The following is a 15,202-nucleotide window of genomic DNA, read 5'->3' as shown; positions in this document are numbered from 1 at the left end:
GAAGTGGGTGGAGCTTCAGGGAGGAAGTACGCAGCCGTCCGCAAAGCCCCGGTACTCAAGTGTGAAAGTAGCCTTAGTGCAAAAACACAGGTATCAGTTTTCACTGCATTTTTGGTGCAAAAATCTAAGGAAGTTAAATCATGTTTTATTTTTTGGGGCAGGGGCACTAAACGATCAACATGCACGAGATATAACAAAACGCAGCAATAAAAATGCAGCAAAAACACAGAAAAACCTGCTTTTTGTAAACGACTTCTTTACTGCAGGTTTTAAAAGTGCAGCAAAAACGCAATAGATGCATTTCATGGTGCTCTGCGCTATAGACTTTGATAACGTAGCCAAAAATGTCCATGAAAAAATGTAAAAAAAAAAATTAAATAAAAAAATTAAAACAGCTTTTGGAAAATCCAGACAGTTTTACATGCATGTTATACGCAATTGTAAATCACAGCTACAGTCTGTAAAGAAGAGAATTAGAAATGTTTCTACATTGTGATACGTTAATGTAAACTATAAATAATGAAAAAGTTACTAAACTTCACTACCCCCTGACGAAGGAACTGTGATTCCGAAACGCGCGTCGGGGTGCACATCATCAAGTATTTGGCGGTCCTGGAACATTTCCCCCATTTTTTCATAAGTAAGTGGCTTTGTTATAGCATCTGCAATTAACACTTTTTTCTATGCACATTTTGCACAAACATGCATCTTTAGAAGCAAGTGTCTTTTGAGTATATTACACATAGCACTTATTGCACTTTTTGTATGCTTCATTATGTATTTTTGGGATGATATATATGTTTTGTGTTACTTTAAACACATATATACTTCTTATATTTTATTTTTATTGGGGTATATAATATATAATAGAAATTTGACCTGCCTTATATAATTGGATATTACATTATACTTATCTTGATATGTGCACGGATAGAATATACATATACATATTTACATTATTTTATATTTATTTTTGCATATTTTTAATGGTTTTCTCTATTGCTATTAAACAAAACAGATATATTTTAAAATATTCCCTGTCATCTTTCTGCTGGTCTGGTTTATGCTTGGTGCATGGTTATTTAAACTTCACTATGCAGAAAAACAAAAAGCCGGGATACCTAATCCACAAATCCTTTGAAAATGTCACAGCAAAGAAACTTGTTACAAACTTGTTGTTGTTTATCATAACGGGGTATAATAAAATTAGCATAGAAGTAAGAGCTAAAATGTGATACCCAAGTAGCCCAAGGCAAGTGAATCGCTGACCTGCTAATGAGGCTATGGCTATCAAAATACTTTGCAACTTGTCCAGGACGAGGCGCTTCTGCTGCACCTACTGCATGATGTAAGGAAAAGGTTCAGGTCAGAGTTCAGATCTGCTACAGAGGGACCGGGAAAGAAAATCTCCGGAGGGATTTGATGGGAAACGCCTCTCAGCAGGGATTTGATGATAGTGCTGCTGCACAGTTGGTGTGGAGATTTGATACTACAATTTTCTGGATTTGTAGACGCTATATCACTTAGGCCACAGCAGGAGCAGGTGCACAGGAAATTCGCTACTACTACCAAGCCTCATAAACCAAAAGAAAAGAAAATGGCAACGTAATTAATTTTAACAACCCACTGTCATTTGCCCTATTAATTTTAATATATTTCGCTTTGCAAAACAACTTCAATAAAATTAGCATTAAACCCAAACAGTGGCTGTGATGTTAATTTTTGGGCTCTGGAGAGGGTGGATAATTAATATCAGGTATTTTACCAGAGAGCAGTAATTTAGAAGAGGATTGGGGGGGGTCAGATATATTTTATATATTTCTTATTTAGAGTGATTAAACTTGTACTGTAAGCAAAAAAAAAAGAAAAATGTAATAATCCCCATACGGTAAGTATTCATTCTTCGTACAATTGCGGACTTTCTGTTTCTAAAAGTCATTAAACAAATATCACGCTGGTAATCATTCTAAACAGTAAATTATTACCTACAGTGGCCGAGTAATAGCGTAAATTGAAACTCCAGATGAGATCGTGTTCATTAGGCTAACGCAATGAGAGCATATAATATTTCCACAGCAGCTTTGGGAATGTCCTAATCCGATATAAGAAAAAAATCAGGCATAATTGAAGCGTATTCTATAGGCGTCCAAAAATTAACCCCACAATATCCGAGATTGCAATTAAGAAAATTAACATGTGGTTAAAAAAAATATATACAAAAGGCTACAAGATAGCTACACAGGAAAAAATGATAGTCCCAGCTGCATCCCCAGAGATCGGATGTAAAGGAATTAGTGATATTAGCATAAACAGTCCGTGGGATTGACAGTGGTGCTCGGCTCCATCGCCACCTGGACTCCGATTAAAAACCAAGATACGACCATTGATTTTTTTTTTTTTTTTTAATGTTACATTGTACTGTCCCAGAATGAAGGCCATTTGGGTAAGTTATTTTCTTTGTAGGTGTTTATTCTTGTAACTGACAGTAATGAACCGACATCTTAATTGCAAATTCGGGGGATTGCTGATGAATGGTAATGGCAGTGACGGAGATTTAGGTGACAGAATGTTTTAGTCAATGAAGAATGAGCAGGGGAAGCTCCGGTTACATGTTAGTACCGTAGGGATCTGAACATGGGTCTTCTCCATTCTGACTGTTCATTAGGGACATAAGCATGATATAATGATAAAGGTACAATTAGGCCTGTATTCTTCGATGTTCTTGAGGCTATGATTTTTGCTGGACAACAGATATGAACGAAATGGACAACTAATATCACAAAATGGAAAGAAACTGTAAAACTAACGTGAAAAAAAACCCATTAAGGCTATGTGCACACGTTCAGGATTTCTTTGCGTTTTTTTCGCGTTTTTTCAGCCGTTTTCCGTGGAAAAAACGCTAAAAAACTGCATACATAAGCATCCCATCATTTGTAATGCATTCCGCAATTTTGCCCATGCACATGCCCATGTGCCCATGCTGCGTTTTTTTCCACGAAAAAAATGCATCGCGGTAAAAAACGCAGCATGTTCATTAATTTTGCAGATTTTTTGCGTTTTTGCCGCTAATATTATTGCATTGGGAAGCTTCGGGAAAAAAACGAGCAAAAAACACGAAAAAAAAAACGCATGCGGATTTCCTGCAGCAAAAGTTTGGTTTTGTTCAGGAAAATTCTGCAGACATTCCTGAACACAAAAAAATGATTGTGAAATTGCTGATGTTATTTAGCACTTACATTATCTGGTCATTATCAGATTGTCACCAGTTAAGCCCTGTTCACATCATGGTGTCTTTTTATGTTGTTGTCTGGCCAGTATAGTCAGTATACCAGAAAAGGAGGAATGTAACAGCACAGAAGACTATTCTAGTCTAATCAAAGGAGATAAGTAAAAATGTATTGTCTATCTTAAATGCATAGGCTTTTTAATCACAAAAACCTATGTAGAGCGCATATTATAACCTAGAGGAAATGGATGTCAGTGACGTTGGAGTTCACCGAAAAATATACCATAAAAATACATTTTATTAAGTATGCGTTAAAAATCCACATAGGAGGAGAAAGACACAAAAAATAAATGTATATAATCAATGGGTCCAATGTACCCTGATGTGTAGCTAAGAATTACCCCTATTAATATGCTTATCAGACAATACCTAGCCGCGGCGGTTGGCACCCTGATGAAATGCAAATGGCACCCCCGCTCAGCAAAGACTGGCCCTAGGGTCCTTATGGCCTACATTAAGCCCTATTCAGATCCTAATTATAAAGTTGAGCAAATTGAGCCAAAAGATTAATGCTAAGTGATAAGCGACAGATCAAGGGTATTGTCAAGATTCTGTTGTCGGATGTCCCGGGACCAGGGGCTCCTTCCCTTTTCCTAACACTAGGGGTGCCCTAACTCTCCCTGTTGCCCAGAAAACTTCTGATGGTGAAGATACCAGGGCCACGTACCTTGCCTTAGCTTCTGAATCCGCACTCAGTCTGTCCCCTTCCCCCACCCAGGGAAGAGAGGAGTAGTAGTATACCGTAGTACACCAACCAGACTAACAAGGTAATACAAAAAGTGGTAATGAAAAATACCAAACATACTAATATACTCACAAATATAACAGAGGAATGAACAAGGGAGTGGAGAATGGGGTTAATCCAAAGTAGGAGAAGAAAGAGAATTATCACACACTCAAAACCTAGGAACAGTCACAACTAAACCCGCCAAAAACCTTCTATAATAACCAACAACACCTACAGCCATGCAGCATACGTTATCTCTGACAATGAGTGCTAGCCAGGGTGCAGATTATATAGGAGATGGGAATGGCTAAGGGTACCGTCTCACATAACGATTTACCAACGATCACGACCAGCGATACGACCTGGCCATGATCGTTGGTAAGTGGTTGTGTGGTCGCTGGGGAGCTGTCACACAGTCAGCTCTCCAGCGACCAACGATGCCGAAGGCCCCAGGTAACCAGGGTAAACATCGGGTTACTAAGCGCAGGGCCGCGCTTAGTAACCCGATGTTTACCCTGGTTACCAGCGTAAAAGTAAAAAACAAACAAACCGTACATACTCACATTCCGGTGTCTGTCCCCCGGCGTTCTGCTTCTCTCCACTGTGTCTGTGCCAGCCGGAAAGCACAGCGGTGACGTCACCGCTGTGCTCGCTTTCCGGCCGGCCGGCGCTCACAGTGCAGAGAAGCAGAACGCCGGGGGACAGACACCGGAATGTGAGTATGTACGGTTTGTTTGTTTTTTACTTTTACGCTGGTAACCAGGGTAAACATCGGGTTACTAAGCGCGGCCCTGCGCTTAGTAACCTGATGTTTACCCTGGTTACCAGCAAACGCATCGCTGGATCGCTGTCACACACACCGATCCAGCGATGACAGCGGGAGATCCAGCGACGAAAGAAAGTTCCAAACGATCTGCTATGAGGTACGATTCTCAGCAGGGTCCCTGATCGCTGCTGCGTGTCAGACACAGCAATATCGTATGGATATCGCTGGAACGTCACGGATCGTACCGTCGTAGCGACCAAAGTGCCACTGTGTGACGGTACCCTAACAGTGCACAGCTGAGAGCCTTATCTCCAGGAGCTCTCAACAGAGCAGATTAACCCCTGCACTGCCAAAAGAAATTTACACCATTTAATAGGAAGGTGAAGTGCTTCTAATCAGCTCAGGAGTAGGAGAAATCAGACGCTGCGGTCTTCTGGCTCCTCTCTGTCGCGGTAAACCCGTGATAGGTATATTAAATTTGCAAATATATATATATATGTATATTCTTGTAACAGAGATTTAAGAAATATATCATATGCTAATTAGATATAGATAAGGCTACGTTCACATTTGCGGTCAGCGCCGCAGCGTCGGGCGCCGCAGCGGCGCCGCATGCGTCATGTGCCCCTATATTTAACATGGGGGCGCATGGACATGCGTTGTGCTGCGTTTAGCGCCGCATGGCCGCAAGCGTTGGACGCAAGAAACGCATCAAGTTGCATTTTTTTTGCGTCCAACTTGCGGCCAAAAACGACGCATGCGGCGCAAAACGCAGCGTTTTAGCGTGCGTTTTGCCGCGTTTTCGTTTGCGTTGTGCGCTGCGGCGCCGACGCTGCGGCGCACAACGCAAATGTGAACGTAGCCTAAACCAGTTGTTTGTGTACCCAAAGGGTATATAAAACACATATGACCTAATTGGTATAGCACCATAGCTGTGCCAACATACTGTACAAGTATTAGCACCAATGCATATTCAAAAGGTATATGGAATAAATGCAGCCTTATTGGTTCAGCAACATAATTGTGCCTGTATGCATATACAGTATTTGCACCAATGCATATCAACATTCAATGCATTTCCCTTCCAGCATCAGAGTTTCTTTAGGAGTGAGTACAATGTTAGATTTGCAATAAATAACAAATTGTTTCAGAAGAGGAAAGTTTCACCCTAAATCAAGGAGCAAGGTAACCCCATGTGTAGCATGTGCACTAGTTGTAAGGCATCACCATATGTCCAGACCCGGATATAACCCTCACATGTGTAGAAACCCCACCCCTAAATAACATTTAGGGTAGGTGTGAAATTGATGTCCTCCTTGCCTGTAGATGAGGAAATAAGGCAATGCCCATGGGTGGCTCTTGAAGGATCATGGTGCTGGTCCCAGTTAGACCCATAATAATGGGTTTCCAAAAAATAATTTACTTTATCATTGGTAAATTGCATCATACTACTCCTTTTACGACTTCAAGAACAGATAAAGATTAATATATTCCTTTTCTGACGCCCATAGAAAAATATTGTATGTGCTACATATACACTACTCAAAAAAATAAAGGGAACACTTAAACAACAGAATATAACTCCAAGTAAATCAAACTTCTGTGAAATCAAACTGTCCACTTAGGAAGCAACACTGTTTGACAATCAATTTCACATGCTGTTGTGCAAATGGAATAGACAACAGATGGAAATTATTGGCAATTATCAAGACACACTCAATAAAGGAGTGGTTCTGCAGGTGGGGACCACAGACCACATCTCAGTACCAATGCTTTCTGGCTGATGTTTTGGTCACTTTTGAATGTTGGTTATGCTTTCACACTCATAGTAGCATGAGACGGACTCTACAACCCACACAAGTGGCTCAGGTAGTGCAGCTCATCCAGGATGGCACATCAATGCGAGCTGTGGCAAGGTTTGCTGTCTCTGTCAGCGTAGTGTCCAGAGGCTGGATGCGCTTCCAGGAGACAGGCCAGTACAACAGGAAATGTGGAGAGGGCCATAGGAGGGCAACAACCCAGCAGCAGGACCACTACCTCAGCCTTTGTGCAAGGAGGAACAGGAGGAGCACTGCCAGAGCCCTGCAAAATGACCTCCAGCAGGCCACAAATGTGCATGTGTCTGCACAAATGGTTAGAAACTAACCCCATGAGGATGGTCTGAGTGCCCGATGTCCACAAATGGGGGTTGTGCTCACAGCCCAACGCAGTGAAGGACGCTTGGCATTTGCCACAGAATACCAGGATTGGCAAATTTGCCACTGGCACCCTGTGCTCTTCACAGATGAAAGCAGGTTCACACTGAGCACATGTGACAGACGTGACAGAGTCTGGAAATGCCGTGGAGAGCAATCTGCTGGCTGAAACATCCTTCAGCATGACCAGTTTGGCAGTGGGTCAGTAATGGTGTGGGGTGGCATTTCTTTGGAGGGCCGCACAACCTCCATGTGCCTTGCCAGAGGTAGCCTGACTGCCATTAGGAACCGAGATGAGATCCTCAAACCCCTTGTAAGGCCATATGCTGGTGCGGTTGGCCCTGGGTTCCTCCTAATGCAGGACAATGCCAGACCTCATGTGGCTGGAGTGTGTCAGGAGTTCCTGCAAGATGAAAGCATTGACTAGCCCGCCCATTCCCCAGACCTGAATCCAATTGAACACATCTGGGACATCATGTCTCACACCATCCACCAAGGTCACGTCTCACAACAGACTGTCCAGGAGGTGGTGGATGCTTTAGTCCATGTCTGGGAGATCCCTCAGGAGACCATCCTCTGCCTCATCAGGAGCATGCCCAGGCGTTGTAGGGAGATCATACAGGCACGTGGAGGCCACACACACTACTGAGCATCATTTCCTTGTATTGAAGCATTTCCACTGAAGTTGGATCAGCCTGGAACTTAATTTTCCACTTTGATTTTGAGCATCATTCCAACTCCAGACCTTCGTGGGATATTATTTGTGATTTACATTGATCATTTTTAGGTTTTATTGTTCTCAACACATTCAACTATGTAATGAATAAAGATTTACAACTGGAATATCTCATTCAGTGATATCTAGGATGTGGAATTTTAGTGCTCCCTTTATTTTTTGAGCAGTGTATATTTCCCATCTAACCCCTAAACATACCACAGTCTTTACTAGGACATTTATTAATTTATTAACAGGCAATAGAATGATGGCGTATTGCAAGGCTATTCTTCCTAACTCTCATTAGAGTTGCCAGATCATTTGTCTGATGGTCCAGAGTGGCTCACTACAAGGACAAGCATCAGTTGACATGTGTTGACTAGGCCTTCTCCATTAGACCATTCTGAGAAGCTATACCCTCACTGACAACAGATTCCATCTGGGAGAGACGATATCCATATAAAGGCCTTCATTCTTCATAGAAGTCTTGGACATGTCCGGCAAACAGGTTGCTAATTATTCATCTAGCTCAGGGTGGTGACCATTCAATTATAACCCATTACTAGAGATTCTGGACATTCTATCAGTTTATGGAAGTACATAGGTGACAAAGGGTTAATCGATACCTGTAAAAAGAGTTCACCTAGAAATGTGTCCACTCAAAGAAATGTATGAGAAATAAAAAAAAGTATAAATAATGTAAGAACTATCCAGTGATAAAAGTAAGTTTTATAAAATCTCCGATTATGATGGTACGGTTGGAGGACTGTACTCCTTTCTCCCCTTGATCCCCCCCTTTGTGATAAGTAAAATTTGAATAAATATCTAAGTGGAATCTAGCACATTAAATTTTGTAATGAAGAGTTTCATATTGAAAACTCATTGACTTGAAAACACTTTATGTATTTATAAAATCCACGTCCTACAAAACAATCCTCTTCTAATCTGCCGACGGCTCTATTCCATCATCTGAGGTCTGTAAAACAAATTGTACGTAGTTACCGAACCTACTTTGTTAGAGCGCCCAGTATATTGACGTTACATTGTTTGGACTTTCTAAGACCATTATGTCCGATTGAGCGCTAACTGGAGTATAATATTTAAATCCCATTGTAAGATGGCAATTCATATTCTATTACTTTCTCTTCAGCCTTCAGCACTGTAGAGAGGCAGCAGAGGGATAAAGAATGGCCAACTGTTCCTCTCATAGTAGCAAACCTACTAATATGTGCTAGTTTAAACTTGATCTATCTGTGAATCAGTGATCCATGAAAAGTGGGGGTTAATCAGGGTGTTCACTAAACAAAAGCTGATAGGGTAGCAGAGACGCTACTTGCAGACTCACATCTGTGCAGTTTTAGGGCTCCTATTTATTGTCAATGGGTTCATGCAAAAAAACAAAAAACAATCCAAGATCTTTGAAATATATTGCATTCAAGTACATACATTAATCACTGAAGAAGGAAAAGCAGTTTAATCTAAATGCAACTAATACATTTTAGCTGTCATTTGCCATTGCAGCTACGGATAAACTGTACACGTTAATCATAAGCCACCATAGTTAATAAGTAACATAAAGAATATCATAAACGGTTATAGCAACGTTCGCTCTTGTGAAGTCAAGATGCAAAATATCAACTCTGAACTAACAGCTGAATTTTGATTTGATTTTTTTTAGCTTTCAAAATAGCTTTTCCATCGTTAATCACTAGAAAAAAGCCTGAAATATAAAATACAAATAACAAAAACAAAGTACAAAGCAACAAAAAATAGTAATAAAAATAAAATATTAATAAGAATTGTATCTAGTCTAAATATAAATCTATGTATTAAAATGGATAAATGAAGGTACCTGGCTATATACACATACACTAAAGGAGATATCTAGATGGCACTAGCACTATTTTGTTCACTTGAAAAAGGCTCATTACAGAACCGAAATGTTGTGGACATGGGCTTGGAATAAATACAACTCTCCACTTTTTTTAAATGGAAGTGCTGCCATTTTACATTGTCTGCTTCATATACAGTCATTGCCAAAAGTGTTGACACCTTTGAAACTGTTCCAGAAAGTGAAACATTTCTCCAAGAAAATTAATGCAATTACACATGTTTTGTTATGCACATTTCCTCTTTGTGTATTGGAACAATATAAAAAAACAGAGGAAAAAAGGCAAATTGGACATTAGTTCAAAAGAAATTCAAGCTGTCCTGCAGGCTTGGGATGCATCAGTGTCAGCATGAATTATCCGTTGATATTTGAATGAAATGAAATGCTATGGCAGGAGACCCAGGAAGACCCCACTGCTGACACAGAGTCATAAAAAGCTAGACTGCAGTTTGTCAAAAAGTACATGAGTAAGCTAAAATCCTTCTATGAAAGCATCTTGTGACACCAAGATAGAGCTCTTTGGTAAAGCACATTATTCTACTGTTTACTGAAAATGAAATGAGAACTACAAAGAAAAGAACACAATATCTACAGTCAAATATGGTGGAGGTTCAAAGATGTTTTACTGCTTTTGGCACTGGGTGTCTTGACTGTGTGTAAGGCATCATGAAATCTGAAGATTACCAAAGAATTTTGAGTCACAATGTAGTGTGTTGTGTCAGAAAGCTGGCTTTGCGGCCTAGGTCATGGGTCTTAGGACAATGACCTCAAACATACTTCAAGAAGCACCCAGAAACAAAGCACGGGAGAGCTCTGAAGTGGCCAGCAGTGAGTCCAGATATGAATCCCATTAAACATCTGTGGAGAGATCTTAGAATTGCTACCGGGAGAAGGCGCCTTCAAATATGAGAGCTCTGGAGGAATTTACAAAGATAAAGTGGTTCACAATTCCAGTAGAGAGGTATAAGATGCGATTGATTGCAGCTATTTATTCTAAAGGGTGTTCAACCAAATATTAAGTTGAGGGTGACAACAATTTTGTCCGGTCCTTTTTGGGGGTTTTGCGTGAAATGATGTCCAACTTGCCTTTTTATCCTCAGTTTTTTTTGTGTTTTTCCAGTACACACAAATGAAATAAACGTGTATAACAAAAACTTTAATTGCATTAATTTTCTGGGAGAAATACTTCATTGTCTGGAGCAATTGTATGAGTGCCAACACTTTTGGCCACAACTATATATACATTGACAAGCAGAAGGGTAACAATGTTTTGAAGTTTTGACTTTCAGGCTCCATATCTCATTTTATTTATAGACGATCATCTTGTCTCTACCTCATACTTAAATTTGACTTGCTACTAGTTATCAATTGATTAGTTATGCAGATTCTTGTTGTGCCACTGCATTGTTACTGTTTTGCTCCTAAAAATCTAAATTTTAATTTTAATTACTGTGTTAGTATTTTGTAAATTCACCTTTGGCCTTCAACACTGCCTGAATCCTTCTGGGCATGCTCTCATTCAGATTCAAGCATATCTCGATCAAAATTCGATCCCAGGTATCTTCTACACGTTCCCAAGGTTGGTGCATACTGGTCAACTCACTTGGGTGTGTATACAGTTTTTTCTTCAACTCTACCCACAAGTGTTCAATTGGGTTGAGGTTTGGGGACTATGGGTGCCAATACTGCCCCTCTACTTCATTGTCATTGACCCTTTTCTTCACCAGTCGTGATGGATGCTTTGGGTCACTGTTCTCCTGGAACACAATGTCATCATTTTCATACCCATAGTACTCGAGTGTAAGAAGTAACTTGTCTTGTAGAATACTCACATGTAGCTCAGCTTTGAGACCACCATTGATCCTGGTCAAGTATCCAACGCCTTCAATTTCTCGATCTGTTAGCCCCTTTTTCTCCTTGTTTCTTCCAGACCTATTTGCACCCATCAGAGCCTAGTCTATTGATTTTCATCTCATCACTCCAAATAAGGATTAAATAAAGATTAAACAACAACCACAAGACGGATTTCTTCAACCAAGATATCATTTTAATCAGTGTAAGAGCGCCAACCTGACACTGTCTGTAGGTTACTCAGCACAATCCTACTGACAGGTTCCCTTAAACTGTGCAACATGAATCGTGGTATGTGCTAAAGGGGCTCACTAAGACTCTATTGCCCTGGGCCCATGAAAACCTGGAGCTGGCCCTGGGTGATTCCTCCTATTTTCAATTGATAGGCACTGGTTCCAATTCCACCTAAAAGTTGTAATACAATTTTAAGAAGCCCCTTCATCAAGACCGTCTTGAATAATGCCAGGCTTTATAGATTGGGGCCATATGGATTGAAAATACCCATGCCCATCAATTTGCTGCAGCGATGTGCTAACATCTAAAATACATTGTCACATATGAAGCAGATAAGCACAAGACCCGTTCCTGTTGTTGCTTGGACTAAGTCATCGTGATATGAATATAAAGCTTCAGAATCAGAATCAAGATCTGTATTTGTTGCTAGTGAATTGGGGACATTCCTGTTTACACCAAGAGGCTGACCACCCCTACAAATCTAATGCTTTTTCTCTTTCTTTGACAAGTCAGGCCCTCCAGTATTTTCATGTGCAAAAATGAAAACGGACAAAACTGATCCCAGAGTTTCCTACAAAGGATAGCTGGTCATCTGTCGGTAATTGGTGAGGACACCAGCCAATCCAGAGAACAGGACTCAGCAATGCTCTGACTGTAACAGGATCTGAGCATGTGCACCACTGCATTATTCATTGTCAATAGGACATCAGACAAAGCAGAGTAAAGCATTCGGCAATTAAAAGAGTGATATTGCACATTGCCCTCTCTCGTAGGCAGGGTATTAAATAAAATATAAAACATAGAAACCTTTCCATAGCATAAAATCTATGGCTCACCCTGTTTATAAAGTAATAAAGAGTGATTTTGGTGCCTCTGATCCAGCTCTGTTTGCCTCTCGGGACAGTGATTCAACTACAGCTAAGAAGCTTAGAAACAATAAAGCTTATCTAACCAAAGAAAAAAAGCATTTTATTTCCAATTGTTAGTGCCACAAGGGCATTACATCTGAGCACAGACTATTATTACTCATAGGCTTTTCTTCTTTTCATTTTTTTTATGTCTGATAAAGTTCCAAAAAAGAAAATGAAAGAAAAGAATCTCACTATACAATTGTAGTAAAAAAAAAAAAGCACACAAATGTTAAAGGATAGATAAAACTCAATATAATTCTTCCCTTAAAGAGTACAGTATCTCTTCTAATTTCTGGTGACTTTGCAGAATAAGCTTTCATGCTCGTGTGTGTACATAAAAAAAAAACACTATTTATGTATAATATATGATTTGTAGTCTGCATTTTTCACCAGTTTCCTCCTCTGCAACCTCTATGTATAATTGTTGACTAGCTGCTATGCTTCCCATACACTTTGCGCAGAGAAATGAGGAATTCTAGCACATGTTTAGGAGAAGCAGTAGCAAAAAGAACATTACACAGGAGTACTGAGCAGTGCAGCTGTGAATCCAGAACTGGGATGAAATCTCCACTTACTAGAAAGCTGCAGCAGGGGTCTGTGTATGTTTGTCGATCTCTATTGCACTCTGCTTCCTCTCTTATTTATAACCTTTTATTGGTGACTTTAGGTGGTTTTCTGTTTATGACTTGGCCTGTGATATGCTAATTAGAGGGTGACTAGTCATGGGGGCATTGCTTTCCCTAGACTAATTGTCCCACTAATCATGTTATCACCCCTATGAGCATGAGTGTCATGATTTGCAAGCAACATGTCACCACCGACTTTGCAAATCTATGTCTCCTTGACATTGCACATTGAAGCTGGGTGTACATTCCCCAGCTCAATCAGTACATTCTGCATGTCCAGGGAGTCAGTGGTGATGCAAATCTTGCAGTGGCTGTGTCCTACATCTCGGCTGTCTCCATGGGCATGTGAAGTACACCGTGAAGCCAGAGTGCATACACCCGGCCTGCTGTACATTGTCGGGAAGCCAAAGGTTTCCAAAGAGTCAGCATTGAAGTTATAAAAATTATTTTCTGGTGATAGATAAAGCAATAAGCCACCAAAATGGGAAAGCATATTAAGAGTTGAATAAAGACATGGGGCAGTTTGGGGGGTCGGGGATGCTGACAGGTTGTATTTAAAGGGCAGAGGTGAGGGGAGGAAACTTAAAAGAGAAGAATGCAGCATACTTCTCTAATAAGATATACTTATTTATTTAAATATTTATTTTTATTTATTTATTTTACTCACTTACATAGTGGCAATAATTCAACAAGTGGTTTAGAGACTGTTCATCTTGCCATACAGGACTATCGGATATTGCCATGCAGGACTATCGGATATTGCCATGCGGGACTATCAGATATTGCCATACAGGACTATCGGATATTGCCATGCGGGACTATTGGATATTGCCATATGGGACTATTGGATATTGCCATAAGGGACTATTGGATATAGCCATGCGGGACTATCGGATATTGCCATACAGGACTATCGGATATTGCCATACGGGACTATTGGATATTAACATGCGGGACTATCGGATATTGCCATGCGGGACTATGGGATATTGCCATACGGGACTATTGGATATTGCCATACGGGACTATTGGATATTGCCATACAGGACTATCGGATATTGCCATGCGGGACTATCGGATATTGCCATACAGGACTATTGGATATTGCCATACAGGACTATTGGATATTGCCAAACAGGACTATTGGATATTGCCATACAGGACTATTGGATATTGCCATGCGGGACTATTGGATATTGCTATACAGGACTATTGGATATTGCCATATGGGACTATTGGATATTGCCATGCGGGACTATTGGATATTGCCATACAGGACTATTGGATATTGCCATATGGGACTATTGGATATAGCCATACAGGACTATTGGATATTGCCATATGGGACTATTGGATATAGCCATACAGGACTATTGGATATTGCCATGCGGGACTATTGGATATTGCTATACAGGACTATTGGATATTGCCATGCGGGACTATCGGATATTGCCACACGGGACTATTGGATATTGCCATGCGGGACTATGGGATATTGCCATGCGGGACTATGGGATATTGCCATACGGGACTATTGGATATTGCCATGCGGGACTATTGGATATTGCTATACAGGACTATTGGATATTGCCATGCGGGACTATCGGATATTGCCACACGGGACTATTGGATATTGCCATGCGGGACTATGGGATATTGACATGCGGGACTATGGGATATTGCCATACGGGACTATTGGATTTTGCCATACGGGACTATCAGATATTGCCACATGGGACTATTGGATATTGCCATATGGGACAATCAGATATTTCCAAATACAGTGCTTGGCTTTGTCCATCAGTTCCACAGAGAATGAATGGAGCAGCAGTGGATCATGTGCAGTGTTGCTATATTCTGATGGGGACCAAAAGGGATGCGTAATGGTTCTATTCAGTCTCGTGGTTAGTGATAACTTCTTGTAACCAGAAAATTTGTATAAAGCAAAGTAGGAACCCCCCAACACTATCTCAGGACACTCTTAAAAAAAGCAAGTGATT

General features: G+C 40.5%; 1 protein-coding gene across 3 annotated transcripts in view; it reads right to left on the bottom strand.

Annotated features, from left to right (window-relative positions):
- The window catches only part of CERKL (CERK like autophagy regulator), a 205,512-nt gene that overhangs the window by 95,424 nt on the left and 94,886 nt on the right, over window positions 1-15,202 (bottom strand). The gene's annotated exons all lie outside the window — the stretch shown is intronic.

The sequence above is a fragment of the Ranitomeya variabilis genome, chromosome 7, assembly GCF_051348905.1.
Source record: "Ranitomeya variabilis isolate aRanVar5 chromosome 7, aRanVar5.hap1, whole genome shotgun sequence".
Lineage (NCBI taxonomy): Eukaryota > Metazoa > Chordata > Amphibia > Anura > Dendrobatidae > Ranitomeya > Ranitomeya variabilis.
The sequence above is the reverse complement of the archived record's forward strand: the minus strand, read 5'-3'. Positions and strand labels throughout refer to the sequence as shown.